The sequence below is a fragment of the Nicotiana sylvestris genome, chromosome 10 (genome assembly GCF_000393655.2).
Source record: "Nicotiana sylvestris chromosome 10, ASM39365v2, whole genome shotgun sequence".
NCBI classification, from domain to species: domain Eukaryota; kingdom Viridiplantae; phylum Streptophyta; class Magnoliopsida; order Solanales; family Solanaceae; genus Nicotiana; species Nicotiana sylvestris.
The window spans coordinates 107,035,067-107,051,702 of NC_091066.1; the positions used below are offsets into that span (position 1 = coordinate 107,035,067).

At 37.6% G+C, this 16,636-nt stretch overlaps 1 long non-coding RNA gene across 2 annotated transcripts; it reads left to right on the forward strand.

Annotated features, from left to right (window-relative positions):
- The first annotated feature begins 4,171 nt into the window (after positions 1 to 4,171).
- On the forward strand, positions 4,172 to 14,265 carry LOC104229580 (uncharacterized). 2 transcript variants are annotated; one of them, XR_011403198.1, is made up of 5 exons: positions 4,172 to 6,574; positions 9,129 to 10,073; positions 10,154 to 10,224; positions 10,597 to 10,787; positions 13,999 to 14,265. It is a non-coding gene; the product is annotated as an uncharacterized lncRNA (long non-coding RNA). The 2 variants fall into 2 exon arrangements; XR_011403199.1 differs by having other exon boundaries at positions 10,720 to 10,787.
- The last annotated feature ends 2,371 nt before the right edge of the window (positions 14,266 to 16,636 follow it).

A 16,636-nucleotide genomic window follows, 5' to 3' on the forward strand; every position in this document is an offset into this window, starting at 1 on the left:
TAGACAAGCCACTTACCTCGAACAAGTGCAAGTCAACCAGAAACCACGCTTTTGCGACGAGTATCTGACTCCAAATAGCTCAAATCTATTCAATTAAATTACATATTGTAAATAATAATTCAAGTAATTGATCCTACAATTAAATTCAAAGCTAATACGCGAAATTATGTAAAATGACCAAAATGCCCCTCGGGCCCACATCTCGGAATCAGGTAAAATTTATATTTCCAGAACCCTCGTACTCTCACAAGTCTAACCATAAAAATATCTCTCAAATCGGACCATAAATAGCCCCTCAAATCTCGAATTTAGAATTCAAAACTCAAGCCCTAATTTCTTACAATTTGGCTAAATTTTCAAGGATTTAAAGGATGATTCTACAATATAATCATGTTTTTAACTCATAAAACTTACCTCCAATTTATCCCAGTCGAAACCCGCTTCAAATGCTCCCAAGTAGCTCTCAAAATGCTCAAAAATGGTGGAAAATGGGTTTGGGTTCGCGGATGAACTGTTTTTTTAACATTCTGTCCGGGCACTGTAGCTAACCCTATGCAATCGCATTAGAGCTCCTGTGATAGCATAGAACAAAATTTTCAGGCCTCAAAATTACCCTATGCGATCGCAACTGAACCTCTGCGATCGCAATGCACCATCCAACAACATCGTGCAATCGCAACACCTGCTATGCGATCGCATAGCGCAACCAAACAGCCCCCAAAAATCCTTCTATGCGATCGCAACCCTTGCTATGTGATCGCATAGAGCAAAATTGCTCTGCACTGACTGCTGCATTTCTGCAGCATTTTCCAACTTAAAAAATTCCCGTTAGCCATTCGAAATCACCCCGAGGCCCCCGAGACCTCAACCAAAAATACCAACACCTCCTAAAACATCATACAAACTTGTTCCAACCATCAAAACGCCTCAAACAACGCCAAAACCATCAAATTACATCGAATTCAAGCCTAAGTTCTTCTAAAACTTCCAAAACACACATTCGATAAAAAACCCAACCAAAACATGTCCGAATGACCTGAAATTTTGCACACATATCCCAAATCACCTAACGAAGCTACCGCAACTCTCGGAATTCCATTCCGACCCTCAGATCAAAATCTCACCTTTCAACCGGAAGTCACCAAAATACTAACTTCGCCAATTCAAGCCTAAATTAGCTACGGACTTCTAAAATTCATTCCTAACAAGCTCCCAACCTCGAAATCACCTAACGAAGCTAACGGAACCATCAGATTTCCATTTTGAGGCGTCTTCACACTGCTCCAACTACGAACCATTTTCCAACACTTAATCTCTCATTTAGGGACTAAGTGTCCCAAAACTCTCCAAAACGCAACACCGAACGTCCCGACAAAACAAAATAGCGGAAATGAACTTAGGGGAAACAATTAATAGGGGATCGGGGCGTAAATTTCAAAAACGACCGGCTGGGTCATTACAATAATCTCCCAACAGAAGTATTCACATATGTAGATTTAAGAATGACGAAGGTCACTCATAAGTGGAGCATAATAGGAGAACTTTCCTCGATACTCAAAATCAAATCAAGTTAAGGAAATTTTGAATTTATAATAATTCGAGATCGTACTTATAACGATACCTTCTGGTATAGCAACCTCAGGCATACCATAAAAAAATATATCAACGGACTGGGTCTCCACCTCTAGGAGTCTCACCTCCACCCTAATATCCTGACCTCTACCTATGGTTGGTCATGTAAGTGGAGTAGTAACTGCAATGGGGCACGTAGCCTGAGTGCTTTGACGAAATATGTCTCTCCCAAGTCTAGGATAATTTCTCAAGATGTTCCTAGTATCACCATTTTCATAACAACCCATCCGCAGTTCGACTGCTCATACTAAGTCTGTACCGGATAACTTAAATAACCATTGCAGGAAATTTCATGCCACTGGTACATTAAAAGATGATTGCCCCACGTAAGTGCCCTGATTAACTGGAGCACTATGAGTATTCTGAAATTGTTTCCATGTCCCTACTGATACTGAAATGTAGAATTATTAAGGACGCAGGAATACCAAAGGTCCCATCATCATTCCTTTCAAATATCAGCTCTTAATCATATACAAGTTTCGAAAAACCTTTCAATACCACATATATACAGCTCAAGCCAAAACTAATATAACACATGACCCCACAATTTGAGCGTTGATAGTAGACTCCCTTCACTTAGCACGAAGCCATATGAAACATTCTGATGATTCACAATACTAACCTTTATCGCTCGTACAACATCGGTCATAAGACACCTCAAGCTATTTATTTGGCGCATGTCATCCTCGTGACAGTTAAACTCGCCTCTTCTAGTGTCTCGGCTCACTAGTAAATACCATTCGCTAAATAGAAATCCCATACGAAACACATAATCTCTAATACGACCAACTATTTTTATATCTACATCCACATGTGATGATTAGGAAACCAATTAAACCTTCTTAAGATTGTACTTATCAACCAAATGTCAGAATCTGATGTACCCTCATGCGCATAACTGAAAGTTCTCTTTGCGCTTCCATATCTTCGATTCTGAACGGCACGTGGTAACAATGGTTGAGCAGCCCTGGCTCTCTTATAACCTTTTATGGTATCACAAACCATTGGAATAGTGCACAATTACATACATGAGTGGATGCAAAAGAACATAAGATATATGCTTCAAGCTGAATAAATGTCGCACGATAAGGAATGAATGAAGTGGAAATTTTTCCTACTAGTTCTGTAGCCTCTCGAAGATAAGTACAGACGTCTCCGTATAGATCCGCAATACTCTACTAAACTCGCTTATGACTTGTAGCACCTATGAACCTAGAGCTCTGATACCAACTTGTCACGACCCAAAAATCCCTCCGAAGGAGTCGTGATGGCACCTAGTCTCTAAACTAGGTAAGCCTAACATTAACTTAAATAACATTGATATTTGCCAACTTTAAATTCAATAACTCTTAACAATTTATAATTCCCAAAACCGGTGGTACAAGTCACAAGCCTTTCTAAGAGTAGTTATACAAAATAAATACATCACTGTTCAGAAATAAAGGGAACAAATGGAAATAAGTACAATTGAAGGTGACTCTAAGGACTGCGAACGCTGCAGCAGGTTTACCTTGAGTCTCCACCGCAACGAGTAGCTACTATCGATCAAATACCTGTGTCTGTACACAAAAATGTACAAAAGTATAGTATCAACACAACCGACCCCATGTGCTGGTAAGTACAAATTCATTCCAATTTTTCCTGAAAACCAAAACCAATGATCTACATCAGTCATAATACGTTACACAGGGCAAGTCATGCCCGGGAACTGGCGATCAAAGTGCAAAAGTTCAAAATGACTGGTCGGGTCGTTACAGAAGGACACTTCGAATGGCTAGTAATGTCGTTCGGACTAAAAATAGCTCCACCAATTTTTCAATGAAAAATGGATAGTATAGTTGGAGAATATAAGAGATTTGTTTTAGTATATGTATATGTATACTAGTATTTAGTAAAGATATTAAAGAACATTTAGGAAATTTACAGACAGTATTTAGATTATTTGTAGATAATGGAATAATAATTAGTAAAAAGAAGATGGAACTATGTAAGAATTATATAAATTTTCTAGGAGTAATCTTAGGGGGTGGAAAAATTAAATTACAACCCCATATAGCTTAAAAGGCCCTAGAAATGCCAGATAAATTAGATAGTACCAAAGAGCTACAGAAGTTTTTGGGAATAGTAAATTATGCGAGAAACATTATTAAAGACTTAGGAAAAATACCAGGACCATTATATGCTAAGACATGAGCTACAGGACAAAAACATTTTAACACAGAAGACATTAAATTAGTACAAAAATTAAAGAAAAAATAAAAAATATTCCTGATTTAAATATGCCACTAGAAACAGACTACTTGATAATAGAAACAGACTGTAGTTTTGAAGGATGGGGAGCAGTTCTAAAAGCAAAACCAAATAAATATAGTGATAAGAGCACAAAAAAAATATGTGCTTATCAAAGTGGTAAATATAAAGAAAAAGGAAATATGAGTAGTATAGATGCAGAGATATTAGCTGTAATTTACAGATTAAATAGTTTTAAATTATATATATTAAATAAACAAGAAGTAACAATTAGATTTGATTGCGAAGCCATATTTAAATTTCACCAGAAGATAAATGCAAAGAATAGTAGTAGAAGAAGATGGTTAAATTTTATTGATACTATATCAATATATAATCTGGTTATTGAACATATTAAAGGAAAAGATAATAATTTAGCAGATCAGTTAAGTAGGCTTAAAATTACTGTCAATTAATAAACAAGTATTTTACATGTACAACATGAGACCAACAGTTTCCAAGACTGAAGACAAAGGGAAGGGCATTCAAGCCTCACCCTCAGACAAATACTTGCAGACAATATTAGGTAATCTTCATTTTAAGCCACATTCTTTGGGAGAACAGACCAATATGGAAAGAATAAATTTTGGAAAACATAATTTAATATTTTTTCCACCATCAAACATGTCATTTAGAGTCCTACCAGTATGTGTCATAGACATACCTCAACGGTGTTTAGTTGATAACTTATGGATAGCATATAGTAAGAAACACACTAAATATTTTATAGTGTCTCTTAATGCCTTAGGACAATATTTTACAGATAAAAACCAAGACAAAAGATTTAAGTATTATGTGGTTATACATGGTAAGACAAATGGTATTTTTCAGACATGCTTAGAAGTACTAGATTCCATTACGGATATAGAAAAACCACTTTTCAAGGGTTTTAATAATTTTACTGAAGCATTAGATTATGCAAGAGGAATACTAGGACCAAACTACTATATCTCCCCAGCACTCAGACAAAACCCAGAAAAAACCCCTCAATACAATATCCAAAAAGACAATGACAAGATAATATTATGTGATCATTGTTCATCAATGACAGAAGCCTTTAAACAAATAAACCAGAAAAATGAAACCCTGGCACAAGAGAAGACAAAACTTATGGAGCAGGTAAAGGTATTGGAACACAGGGTACAAGCGTTGAGATTTGAATTATCCCAGACTCAAGTTATTTCTCAACAAGATACAGAGATGAACAGTCCAAAATAGAGTTCTCCATCCCAAACAAAAATGGATGAGAAAGGTGTGCATTCCCCAATGAATGCAGCACGATCCACTGTATAGGATAATGATACAGCTAGTCCGGTTCAAACGGTAATCGGTAAAGACACATCAAATCCATTTATAGTTGTCACTTTGCCAAAAAGTGAAGATGGAGGTTCATCGAGAAGAAGACTACCCAGAACATTAACACAGGGAGAAGCGTCAAAAAAGAAGAGTATAATTTAAAAAAAGAAAAAAAATGAAAAAATAGAAAATATAATAAAACATACATTAGAAAACTTTTTTCAAGACAAAGAAGAACAAGACAAACACATGGTTAAGAATCCAAGTCCAAATCTAAGTCCAAATCCAGAAAGGACCCAAAGTTCAGGAGAAGATGATAATTATGAAGACAACCTAAATTATCAAGATGCTCAAGATCCATATGAAGATGAGTCAGAAATGAGTTTCGATTCAATAGCTATACATAATTTAGACATGTAAAAACAAAGTCCCTGTTAAACATCAATTAAAGAGCACCAAAGACAAGGAAACAAGGCTGGTATACAGAGCAATAATGATAGCATACCAATGAGAAAAATAAGAAGGAAAAGAAGATGTGACAGAGAAATGCTAGCTGTGCTAAAAGACAAGTGACAAGTGACATAAAGTAAAGAAGATGTGACAAGAGGTAATGTTAGTTGTACTAAAAGACAAGTTAAAATTTTGAGTGGAAGAAAAAGTTACAAACACGGAAGGAATCTCCGACCAAGCCATGTGAAGATGGGGCCCAATGAAGTACCCTGCAAGGCTGGACAAGATAGATTTCGAAAGAGTTTGGAATCAGTTTTTCAAATCCGTCCCAAAATTTAGCTATAAAAAGGAGAAGAAAGCAGAAGAAAAACAAGACCGAAGAGAAGAAAAACATTCTGAAGAAAACCCATCCAACCAACCTTTTCATCATCAACCCCCTTTCCAAAACACTTTGTAAAATATTTCCTTATAAATACTTTAGTAGTTCCTCCTCTAAGCTTGTAAAATAAATAAGGCCTTATGCTTATGTGTGATCGTTTTTAATTCCCAAAGCTCAGTAGACTTTTTCCCTTTCAGGAAACCCATAAACGGTCACACATAAGCATAAGGCCTTATTTATTTTACAAGTTTAGAGGAGGAACTACTAAAGTATTCGTAAGGAAATATTTTACAAAGTGTTTTGGAAAGGGGGTTGATGATGAAAAGTTTGGTTGGATGGGTTTTCTTCAGAGTGTTTTTCTTCTCTTCGGTCTTGTTTTTCTTCTGCTTTCTTCTACTTTTTATAGCTAAATTTTGGGACGGATTTGAAAAACGGATTACAAACTCTTCTGAATTCTATCTTGTCCAGCCTTGCAGGATACTTCATTGGTCCTCATCTTCACATGGCTTGGTCGGAGATTCCTTCCGTGTTTGTAACTTTTTCTTCCACTCAAAATTTTAACTTGTCTTTTAGCACAACTAACATTACCTCTTGTCACATCTTCTTTACTTTATATCGCTTGTCACTTTTGTCTTTTAGCACATCTAGCATTTCTCTGTCACATCTTCTTTTCCTTCTTGTTTTTCTCATTGGTATGCTATCATTATTGCTCTATATACCAACCTTATTTCCTTTGTCTTTGGTGCTCTTTAATTGTTGTTTAACTGGGACTTTGTTTTTATGTGTTTAAATTATGTATAGCTATTGAATCGAAACTCATTTCTGACTCATCTTCATATGGATCTTGAGCATCTTGATAATTTATGTTGTCTTCATAGTTATCATCTTCTCCTGAACTTTGGGTCTTTTCTGGATTTGGACTTAGATTTAGACTTGATCTTGGACTTGGATTCTTAACCATGTGTTTGTCTTATTCTTCCTTGTCTAGAAAAAAGTTTTCTAATGTCTGGGAGTTAATGTTCTAGGTAGTCTTCTTCTCGATGAACCTTCATCTTCACTTTTTGGCAATGTGACAGCCATAAACGGATTTGTTGTGTCTTTACCTATTACCGTTTGAACCGGACTAGCTATATCATTATCTGATACAGTGGATCTAGCTGCATTCATTGGGGAATGCACACCCTTCTCATCCATTTTTGTTTAGGATGAAGAACTCTGTTTTGGACTGTTCATCTTTGTATCTTGTTGAGAAATAACTTGAGTCTGGGATAATTCAAATTTTAACGATTGTACCCTGTGTTTCAATACCTTTACCTGCTCCATAAGTTTTGTCTTCTCTTGTGCCAGGGTTTCATTTTTCTGGTTTATTCGTTTAAAGGCTTCTGTCATTGATGAACAATGATCACAGAATATTATCTTATCATTGTCTTTTCGGATATTGTATTGAGGGGTTTTTCTGGGTTTTGTCTGAGTGCTGGGGAAATATAGTAGTTTGGTCCTAGTATTTCTCTTGCATAATCTAATGCTTCAGTAAAATCATTAAAACCCTTGAAAAGTGGTTTTTCTATATCCTTAATGGAATCTAGTACTTCTAACCATGTCTGAAAAATATCATTTATCTTACCATGTATAACCACATAATACTTAAATCTTTTGTCTTGGTTTTTATCTGTAAAATATTGTCCTAAGGCATTAAGAGACGCTATAAAATATTTAGTGTATTTCTTATTATATGCTATCCATAAGTTATCAATTAAACACCGTTGAGGTCTGTCTATGACACATTCTGGTAAGACTCTAAATGACATGTTTGATGGTGGAAAAAATATTAAATTATGTTTTCCAAAATTTTTCTTTCAATATTGGTCTGTTCTCCCAAAGGATGTGGCTTAAAATGAAGATTACCTAATACTGTCTGCAAGTATCTGTATGAGGGTGAGGCTTGAATGCCCTTCCCTTTGTCTTCAGTCTTGGAAATTGTTAGTCTCATGTTGTACATGTAAAATACTTGTTTATTAATTGACAGTAATTTTAAGCCTACTTAACTGATCTGCTAAATTATTATCTTTCCTTTAATATGTTCAAAAACCAGATTATATATTGATATAGTATCAATAAAATTTAACCATCTTCTTCTACTACTATTCTTTGCATTTATCTTCTGGTGAAATTTAACTATGGCTTCGCAATCAGTTCTAATTGTTACTTCTTGTTTATTTAATATATATATAATTTATAACTATTTAATCCTTAAATTACAGCTAATATCTCTGCATCTATACTACTCACATTTTCTTTATCTTTATATTTACCACTTTGATAAGCACATATTTTTTTTATTCTCTTATCACTATATTTATTTGGTTTTGCTTTTAGAACTGCTCCCCATCCTTCAAAACTATCGTCTATTTATATTATCAAGTAGTTTGTTTCTAGTGGGATATTTAAATTAGGAATATTTTTTATTTTTTCTTTAATTTTTTGTACTAATTTAATGTCTTCTGTATTAAAATATTTTTGTCCTGTAGCTCCTGTCTTAGCATATAATGGTCCTGCTATTTTTCCTAAGTCTTTAATAAATTTTCTGGTATAATTTACTATTCCCAAAAACTTTTGTAGCTCTTTGGTACTATCTAATTTATCTGGCATTTCTAGGGCCTTTTTAGCTACATGGGGTTGTAATTTAATTTTTCCATCCCCTAATATTACTCCTAGAAAATTTATATAATTCTTACATAGTTCCATCTTCTTTTTACTAATTATTATTCCATTATCTACAAATAATCTAAATACTGTCTGTAAATTTCCTAAATGTTCTTTAATATCTTTACTAAATACTAGTATATCATCTACATATACTAAAACAAATCTCTTATATTCTCCAAGTATACTATCCATTTTTCGTTGAAAAATTGGTGGAGCTGTTTTTAGCCCGAACGGCATTACTAGCCATTTGAAGTGTCCTTCTGTAACGACCTGACCGGTCATTTTGAAATTTTGTACTTTGATCGCAAGTTCCCGGGCATGACTTGCCCCGTGTAACATATTATGACTGATGTAGATTGTTGGTTTTGGTTTTCAGGAAAAATCGGAATGAATTTGAAGGAACAGTCTCAGTTGAAATCTTTGAATTTGAAAGGTTGACTTATTTGTATATGAGCTTGGATCGGAAATTTTATGATTTGGATAGTTTCGTTGGGTGATTTATGACCTAGGAGCGTGATCGGAAGTGATTTTGGAGGTCCGGTATAGAATTAGGCTTGAATTGGCGAAGTTAGTATTTTGGTGATTTTCGGTTGATGGGTGAGATTTTGATCCGAGGGTCGAAATAGAATTCCAAGAGTTGTTGTGCTTCGTTAGGTGATTTGGGATGTGTGTGCAAAATTTCAGGTCATTCCGACGTGGTTTGGTTGGGTTTTTGATCGAATGCGTATTTTAGAAGTTTTAAAAGAGTTTAGGCTTGAATTCGATAATTTTGGTGTTAGTTGCATCGTTGTGATGATTGGAACAAGTTTGGATGATGTTTAAAGATACGTTAGTGCTTTTGGTTGAGGTCCCGCGGGCCTCGGGGTGATTTCGGATGGCTAACGGGAACTTTTGAGGTTGGAAAATTTCATAATAGACGAAAGTTGTAAATGAGTGCGCACAAGACCTAACTTTGGACAATCATATATCCAGTTATATAAGGAGTTGTGTGATCCACAAACTATCAAATTACATCCCTTTGGGTCTAGTTTCCGATGCAACAAACCATTCGTCATTTTGAGGTGTAAACAGAAAGTTATGACCATTTTACTGGGCATATGTCTCTAGAGCGCCCAGATGCGCAATTGCGCTAGTGAACTCACATATTGCGAAGTTTTCTGCCTTCGTCGCGCTACTTTAGCGCGCCCAGGTGCACAACCGCGCTAGTAGCAGGCCCCTAAATACCCCAAGACCGGGTATAGAGAGTTCCCAAGTTATTTTTGGAGCAAGGGCTTGCTCTCTCAAGAGGAATCCGTCCCACTCATCATTTCTATGATCCAAGGTAAGATTTTTGGGGTATTTTGAGTTGATTACTACTCCTAAACACTTATATTAACACGGATTGATCTTGAAAATCCTTAGATTTTCCTTCAAATCCTTGAATTTATCAAGAACACCACAAGTGGGGATTCTTAAAATTCGTACTACAAGAGGTATGTCTATCATCTCCAACTACTCTATGGTGATTATTTATGTATGATATATACATTAGAACTTGGGGTATGGTGATTGGAGGCCATAAATTTCCAATTTAAATACATGATCATGGTAGGGATTTAAAGGTGATTAGTTGATGGAATTTTGTTGGTTGGGTGTGAATGATTGATCACTCATGTGATGTTAGGAGTATAAATTGTTAAAGACTAATGGTGGGTTGAAATTGTTGGTTAATAGTGATGGAGGAACCAATACTATAGTTATGAGGTATAAATATCTATGCCTACAAGATGTTTGATAATAGGCCTAAATGGCATAAGTTATGGGAATTATTACTAATATTAGCTCTATTGATTGTTGTATTGTAGATTGAAGTTACCTAAGAGTAGTGGATCATTGTTGTACCATTAAAGGGCAAGTCCCAGATATGTATGGCTAAACCCCGTCTTTTAGAAATCGAGCTTCATCAATGTTTGTGTGATTTTGGATAGATTCGATGCGCGTGGAGGCCAATTTGAGGGTCAAAGGCGTCGCGAGCTAGAGATTTCACCGGTTCGAGGTAAGTAATGATTATAAATACTATCCTGAGGGTTTGAAACCCCGGATTATACGTCGTTGTGTTACTTTGAGGTGACTTGCATGCTAGATGACGAGTGTGGGGTAGAGCACTACTGGGGATTGTGACCTAGTCCATGCCGAATGAATATTTTAATGCGTATTTGATAGTTAATTGTTTGACATTATTATATTTTTGGGTTGTATGCCATGTTTGGGGCCTTGTGCCGACTTGTTGCGACCCTTAGGGACATTTTTACTATCTTTCCTCACTCTATTTGTTTGAAAGCATATTCTCAATCATGTTTTACCTATTTATTGCTCAAATCTAGCTTTATCACTATATTCTTAAAATGTGGAAATGTTTTGGATTGAGTTCCCTGTTTTACTGAGATAAACCGAGGGTCTGATTGTGAGAATGATGACTGAGATAGACTGAGACTCTGATGGTGAGGTTAATGACTAAGAGAGGCCGACGGCCTAGTTGTGAGGATTATATATCTATGGTTCGGGTTGCACGCCCAGCAATGTATATATATATGTATATGGATCGGGCTGCACGCCACAGCGATACTTATATGGATCGGGATGCGCACCGTAGCACTATAGCGCTTGGGCTGTAGGAGCCCCTCCGGAGTCTGCACACCCCTAGTGAGCGCAGTCGACTATTTATATGGATCTGGCTGTGTGACGACCCAAAGGGTCATCACCGTAATTCTTCCTAGTTCCGTGCTTACGAGGCCCTGAAAACCTATCTTTTAGTTGCCTCGATCTACGTGCTCAGTTCGGGCGCGTAGCCAGAAAGTTTTTATGTTAGAATATGCGAATTTTGTAAAAAATAATTTGATGAATTTTGATATTAATATGCATAATATTAACTTCGGTCAACATTTTGGGTAAAACGGACCCGGACCTGTGATTCGACGGTCATGGAGGGTCCGTAGAAAAATATGGGACTTGGGCGTGTACTCAGAAATCAAATTCCGAGGTCCCAAGCCCGAGAAATAAATTTTTGTGTGAAATTGTTTTCTGAAATTAATTCACAAAAATGAAGAAGAAAATTGATCAGAAAACTGTGGTATCGGTCTCGTATTTTGGTTCCGATGCCCGATACGAGTCTTAAATATGTTTTAAGCACTATCTATAAAGTTTGGCTAAAAACGGACGTCATATGACATGTTTCAGACTTAAAATGGGGAATTTGAGTTTTTATGAAAGTTGAAAGAAAATCATGTATTTTGAGGCTTGATCCTATGTATATGATGTTATTTTGGCGATTTGATCGCGCAAGTAAGTCCTTAAGGTGTTTTCGAGATCATATGAATGTTTGGTTTGGAGCCCCGAGGGCTCGGGTGAGTTTTGAGTAGGGCTCGGGAGGTCTTAGACTTAGAAAAATATAGAGGTTCAGATGTTGCAGGCCCAGCGTGGCCACAGCCATTTTCGCGCGGTCCGCGCTGGCAGCCACGCGGCTGCGGTGCTTTTCTGTGCGGTCCGCGTGGTGGGGTTCAGAGGGTCGACCAGCGCGGCCACATAACAAATCAGTGCGGTCCGTGCTGGGTGGGTTCAAAGAGAGCCCACTTATCCCCTCACTCGGCGCGGCCGCGGTGCATTTCTGTGCGGTCCGCGCCAGCCCCCACCAAAATGTATAAATTCAGGATTTTCAGTCATTTTTCCAGTTTTCAAAAACCTAAAACCTAAGAGGCGATTTTCCAAACAACTTTTCTTCTTCAAAATGATTGGTAAGTGATTTCTAACTCATTTTCTTCGCTTCTTAACATCTTTTAACATGATTTCAACTTCAAAACAAAGATTTTCATGGGGGAAATTGGGTGTTTGGGGTAGAACCTAAGTTTTCTACAAATTGAGGAGTTGGACCTCAATTTGGGGTCCGATTTCAAAACAAAGCATATATTTGGATTTGTGGGAGAATGGGTAACCGGGTTTTGGTCCGAACCTCGAGTTTCGACCACGTCGGTCCGGGGGTGTTTTTGACCTTTTTGGGAAAAATCTTGTAAAAATTATTTTCATGCATCGGGATTGATCCATTTAGTAATTATTAATGTGACTGAGTAACTTATGACTAGATTCGAGCGGATTGGTGGTGGAATCAAGAGGTAAAGCTATACTAGAAGCGTGAGTTGAGTTTGGAGCATTCGAGGTAAGTGTTTGTTCTAACTTTGGCTCGAGGGAATAGGATTAGGATGATATTTGCTACTTGCTAATGTGGAGTACGGTGTATAGGCATGGTGATGGTTATCTATGCACCGGAGTCTAGCATGACCGTGAGTCTTGATTGCTTTTAATTCGAATAATGTGACACAAGCTCCTTGTTTATTAGATGAGTTTCATATGATGTGAACAGTTGAGGTAGAATTGTGATTGGTGTACTCTTGGAGCGTTAGCTCGAACATGAATGTGTTAGTTGAGAAAGAAGTGATTTAAAAAGAGAATGTGTTGTGATTACTCCCTTGCTGGGATGTGTAGACTGATATATATACTCTCCTTTGTCGGGATATTTTGGGCTGTTAGCTGTACCCTTGCCGGGTTAAAGGTATTGAGTTGTTATTCTCCCCTGAAGGGGTCTACTATATGAAGTCAGATATTATGAACTATATTATGGGATCGTGTGGCACGCCGTCCACTTATATATGATATTATGGGATCGTGTGGCACGCCGTCCACTTGGTTATTGGCCTCCGTTGCCGGTGACATATTGTGCACTGTAATAAGGATGAATTGGGATCGTGTGGCACGCCGTCCACCTATATATTGTTAAAAGGGATCGTGTGGCACGCTGTCCACTTATATACTATATTATGGGATCGTGTGGCACGCCGTCCACTTACATACTATATTATGGGATCGTGTGGCATGCCATCCACTTATATATGATAATATGGGATTGTGTGGCACGCCGTCCACTATATATATATATATATATATATATATATATATATATCATGGAAACCGAAGTTTTTTTTATTTATTTCCGATATTTTATTTTTATCTGTTACTCCCCGATAGCATGTCCCCTCCCAGCTTTACTTTGTATTATCTTGTTATTGTTTTCTTGCACTCGTGATATATATCTGTACAGGTTAATTGTGGTAGGTCCTGTCTAGCTTCGTCACTACTTCGCCGGGGTTAGGCCAGGCACTTACCAGCACATGGGGTCGGTTGTGCTGATGCTACACTCTGTGGATTTTTGTGCACAGATCAGGGAGCAGCTTACGGACCACAGCAGTAGGACTTTTGGGAGCTATCTTTAGTCCAGGGACTCTCGAGGTAGCCTAGCTGGCGTTCGCAGGCCGAAGTCTCTTTCCATGTTTCTTGTTTGTTCATCTTGTACCAGAAAAACATGATGTATTTCTTTTCGGACATTGTTTGTAGTATTCTGTAGTAGTCCGTGAGCTAGTGATACCAGACCTTGGGTAGTGATGTGTATTAAACTTCCACACTTTTGGTTTTTCAGTTGCTTTAGATTTAAAGTCTTCCATTTAAATTTTGTCTCGTTTATTTATATTGTTTGAAAGAAAGCAGGAAAGGTGTTTTAAATATTTGGCTTGCCTAGCTCCGATAGTAGGCGCCATTATGACACACGATGGTGGGAAATCCGGGTCGTGACAAGCTGTGCGCCACAGCGATGCATGGATCGGGTTGCACGCCGCAGCGGTTACTTTGATTTCAGTTATTGTGAGAGATATACGGATCGGGCTGCACGCCGTAGCGGTTACTATATGGTACCAATTGAGCGTGAATGCTTAGTGCGAGTACTGATTGGTAAGAGTTGAGTCACGAGTGACAGAGAGGCTAGCCCGAGGGGCGATAGATATATACATGCATATGAGTGATGTTTTTGCATGAGAGGCCTGTTTATGGACTTATTGATTTCACTCCTCTTTAAAGTGAATTTCTATCGAATATGTTGATTTATCGACTGTTTTCACTCATCATTATATTGAGCCTCTGTCGGAAAGTTGAACAAATATTTTAAAACTACTTTTAGTTAAACTGGGTTTATGAGATGTTTAGAAACTAATCACTGATTTGGCATTGGTTATTTCCACTGAGATTTTTAAGTTATGAAGTGTTTATGATTACTGTTTTGCCCGAGGGGCTGTTTTACAATTTATGTTTTGCCCGAGGGGCCGATTATGGCTTTAATCTCTATTATTATCTTAAATGGTATTGAACCCCTACCAAAACTACTGGAAAGTATTTCAAAATGATTTTTACTAAAAGCTGGATTTTTAAAAGGGAAGATTGACTCGTATTATGATTTGAAGGCCGTTGTGTTTATTGAGCCTAACGTGAATGTGGATTCATTGTTTCCTACTGCTCAACCTTTATTTACTCTTATTACTTACTGGGTTGGACTACTTACATTACTCCCTGCACCTCGTGTGCAGATTCAGGTATATCGGAACCCTGTAGTGGTTGTTGATAGCTCAGTCGCGGAGTCATCAGAGTTATCCAGGTGGCTGCATGACGTTCGCAGCACCGCTTCCTTCCCCTCATTGTTGTTACTGTATTTCGTATATTTTTAGACTTTTGTTGTATTCAGACCTTGATAGTTGCTCATGACTAGTGACACCCCGATGTCGGTCTGGTATTTTATTCCGCATTGTTATTCCAAGATTTTACTATGAAACATTGTTTAATTTAAAGACTTAAAAATGACTCTTAATGCTTAAAGGGTTAAGGTGAGTGTTGTGTCGGCTGGTCATGTCTTCACGAGAGGCGCCATCACGACCGGGCCGGTTTGGTGTCGTGACAAGTTGGTATCAGAGCCTAGGTTACGTAGGTCTCATAAGTCATGAGCAGGTTTAGTAGAGTCTCGCGGATCGGTACGGAGACATCTGTATTTATCCTCGAGAGGCTGCAGAACCTTTAGGAAAACTTCACATTTCTGAATTCTTACCGTGCGTCCTTTGATTCAGCTTGAAATGTAACTCTTTGAATTACTTCCACACGTTCGTGTGCGCGCATGAGCACTCAGTATCAGATATGCCTTGATGGCTTGTGATTCCCTGATCGAGTGGCAAGATACGATCTGTGTGTGTTGATGTTGGGCTAGTCTAGAGGACTTGAGGCCGGATTTTTGCCTATAGCTTGAGAACTAAGGTGCTGATTGTGTGAGCAAGTGTTTTGAACTTATATATTCGGTATTGTCCCTATTAGTGGAAGTGACGGTTGAGTAACGATGTGATAAGTATGTTAGTACTACGAGATGTATTCATATGATTTGAAAATGACAAGAAGGGTCTGCTGGAGGATAGAAGAACTATTAGGTGCTTGAATTCCATCTTGATTCGAGGTATAGCCCCGAGTTATAGGCGTGTGAAAAATCTTTTCATGTTTCCCAGTTGTGAGTGAATTAAATAAAATCATGTTGCGGTATGAGTTCAGACTCAAGAAGACTAAGTGACTGCGTACAGTTTACAATGGTGGAAGGTATACATAAATGTTAGTTAAGGCGGTAGCAGGTTGGTTATCTCCTGCAAAGTGTTCTGGAGTTGTGTGATCTTTATGTTGTCTATTAGAAGATCCCATTTACAAGTGAAATATATATGTGAATTTAATTTGGGTCACTTAAGGGAGTGGGTTTAATTGTTATGAGAGTAAATACGAGATTTATAGAAGATATGAAGTACCAGATGGTCTGTGTTCCATGAGCTTATGAAGGATTGAGTTAATCTCACTATGGTATTATGGCAGCAATAAAGCGTATGTGTTATGAGTTATGGTGTGTGTTTTGACCTATGGCTTTGAGCCAAGTGAAGGGGTCCGCTATTGAATAGTTGATTGCACGCTTATATGCTCTAATGGTCCCAGTTCGAGGCGCATTTGTGA